This window comes from Punica granatum, chromosome 2 (genome assembly GCF_007655135.1).
Source record: "Punica granatum isolate Tunisia-2019 chromosome 2, ASM765513v2, whole genome shotgun sequence".
Taxonomy (NCBI): Eukaryota; Viridiplantae; Streptophyta; class Magnoliopsida; order Myrtales; family Lythraceae; genus Punica; species Punica granatum.
In genome coordinates this window covers 7,943,761-7,947,370 of record NC_045128.1, presented here as the reverse complement: position 1 = coordinate 7,947,370, position 3,610 = coordinate 7,943,761, and positions in this window count along the sequence as shown.

Here is a 3,610-nt window from a genome sequence, read left to right as displayed (position 1 = left end):
TGTGTCGCTTACAATAGATCGAAGGTATGTATGCACATATAAATATATATGTATCAACGTATATATTAAACATGTGCATTATAAGACTTTATTCGGTGTAATTTAACATTCTTATAACAATATACATATTAAGTATATATATACATGCATATTAAGCATGTATATACATATATGTTAGTTAATACGGGAATACTTGATTTTCGGCGCTCACATAATATTAAAGATATGTGTATACATATAAATATATATGTATCTATGTACATATTAAGTATATGCACTATGAGACTTTATTTAATGTAATTTAACATTCTTATGGCAATATATTTTTCTTGTGATAAAATTTCTTTCATAACAATAGAATTTTTCACGACATACAAAATGATCAAACGGTGGATTGTAGTGCTCTCCGCGGGAGCCGCACTTTCCCTGCACCCTGCCTACAAGAAGATTGTCGCTCTTGATGCCGATAATTCCTGTTGTACATATTCGATCAATTGCAAGAGGAGCTCGCCCAAGTCGAAATTCCTACACCACAGGAGCCACTGGTGCAGGGAAGAGAGGGACATATATGTTGTGTTGTTATTAATGGTTGTCGATTGCTATTACAGTTCGATTGGCTAATAATTCATTTGTTTGTTATTCAAATGATAGAAGTGGCCCTGCTTCAATCGGATAAAAAGTTTTTTTCTCCATCTGTTTAGCATGGCGCAATCTAATGGTGGTAGTGAGGCACAGGTTCCGCTGAACTAGGTAATCTTCATCTCCACTAGTAATCCTACATAACGTTGAGCATCTTCGTAATTCTTGATATCAACCAAGCAGATTATTTATCGTGCAGTTTAGTCCATTTGATGGACTTAGGATACATATAATTAATAGGTGCAAGAAGGTTGGAAAAACAATGGTAGATCTTTCATACTTTTTTTAATCGATTTTAGTGTTATTTTTTGTAATTATGTAAGGAGCTAGATGCATTCTGCAATCCTTTTTCTTTTTCTTCCGTAAGCTGGGAATGTTCATGGATTTTCTTGTGATCAATTGATAGGAAATGTGATTTTGACGGGTTGACTTTATCGAATCATGCAATTTTTCCAACTTTTTTCGCTCGTTAAACAAGGCTAGCTTATTTGGAGATTTAGCTATCGATAAGATCACTTTGTTGTCTGATAGATTAAGAAGGTTCTCCCACTCTTAGAATTTCTCTCACTCTTCGCTTATTCCCTTTCATCAATCATCGCAAGTTCGATTTAGAGTTCACAGCAACAATGGCACGCACGTACTACAATCCACAGGATGATCATTTCGGCGACTTGCTGGCAGTGCAACACCGGATTCTAAGGTAGGACAATGTTTCCACCCACGTTGAATGCGATAGCGAGGTTCTTTAGTCCGACGAACTTCGCAACAACCCTTTCAGCTTGTGCCTGGAGCTCCTGATCTTCAACGGCAAGATTTCGAAGCTCTCTCTCGATATTCCTCGCCATTGCAAGTCTGATTTAGGGTTCATAGTTCATAGCAACAATGGCACGCAATCCTATCATTTTAGTTTTCTCTTACCTATTCCTATAATTTTTTTTCTTTACAGAAACAGGTATTGGTAATACGAAGCAAGCAATCCAAGTGTTATCCGAGGCGGCCTATAACATAATAATATTCGCCATACATATATGACATTGAGGATGATGCATTCAGTTTCCTGGAAAAAAAAATACGTGATAAAGGAACCCCTCGATCGGTAACTAATGCACATATTGGACTTAATATCATAATATCACTTACTACCACAATAATTGAAGATTTCTTGCCACGAAAATAGCGGATAACCTGTTATAGGTTTTATCAAAATAAGCTCGTCCTAATAAGTATATCGTGACAAGATAACATTTGGTCACAATATTTTATAACTTATGGTGATAAACTTATTTTCTTGATGAAAACGTTAAACAATGTGTGTCGTAATATATGAAAATATGTATGTACATATATATTAATAATTATGGGAATACTTGGTTTGTAGTGCTCACATAAGATTGAATATATATATATATACATATAAATAAATGTGGATCTACATATATATTAAGTATGTGTATTATAAGACTTTATTTAGTGTAATTTAATATTCTTATCGTAATATACATATTAAGTATGTATATACATATATGCTAGTTATTACGGGAATACTTGGTTTTCGGTGCTCACACAATATTACAAATATGTATATACATATAAATATATATGTATCTATGTACATATTAAGTATATACACTATGAGACTTATATTTAATGTAATTTAACATTCTTATCGCAGTATACTTTTCTTGTGATAAAATTTCTTTCATAACAATAGAATTTGTCACGACATACAAAATAATCATCCCGTTAATTAAAGTGCTCTCCGCAGGAGCCGCGCTTTCCCTGCACCCCACCCACAAGAAGATTGCCACTCTTGATGTCGATGCGGAATTCATGTTGCACATATTCGATCAATTGCAATAGGAGGTCGCCCAAGTCGAAATTTCTCCACCACAGGAGCAGCTGGTGCAAGGGAGAGAGGGAAATGTATGCTGTGTTGTTATTAATGGTTGTCGATTGCTATTACAGTTCGATTGGCTACTAATTCATTTGTTTATTATTCAAATGATAGAAGTGGCCCGGCTTCAATCAGATAAAAAGTTTCCTTCTCCATCTGTTTGGCATGGCGCAAGAGACTGGTGGTAGTGGGGCATAGGTTTCGCGAAACCAGGTAATCTTGATCTCCGCTAGTACTCATGCATAATGTTGAGCATCTTGGTAATTTTTGATATCAACCAAGCAAATTATCTATCGTGCAGTTTAGTCCATTTGATGGACTTAGGATACATATAATTAATAGATGCAAGAAGGTTGGAAAAACAATGGTAGATGTTTCATACTTTTTTTAATCGATTTTAGTGTTATTTTTTGTAATTATGTAGGGAGCTAGATGCATTTTGCAATCCTTTTTCTTTTTCCTCCATAAGCTGCGAATGTTCATGGATTTTCTTGTGATCAATTGATAGGAAATGTGATTTTGACGGGTTGACTTTATTGAATCATGCAATTTTTCCAACTTTTTTCACTCGTTAAACAAGGCTAGATTGTTTGGAGATTTAGCTATCGATAAGATCACTTTGTTGTCTGATAGATTCAGAAGGTTCTCCCACTCTTAGAATTTCTCTCACTCTTCACTTCTTCCCTTTCATCAATCATCGCAAGTTCGATTTAGGGTTCACATCAACAATGGCATGCACGTACTACAATCCACAGGATGATCATTTCGGCGACTTGTTGGCAGTGCAACACCGGATTCTAAGGTAAGATGATGCTTCCACCCACGTTGAATGCGATAGCGAGGTTTTTCAGTCCGACGAACTTCGCAACAACCCTTTCAGCTTGTGCCTGGAGCTCCTGATCTTTAACGGCAAGATTTCGAAGCTCTCTCTCGATATTCCTCGCCATTGCAAGTCTGATTTAGAGTTCATAGTTCATAGCAACAATGGCACGCAATCCTATCATTTTATTTTTCTCTTACACATTCCTATCATTTTTTCCTTACAGAAACAAGTATTGGTAATACGAAGCAAGCAAT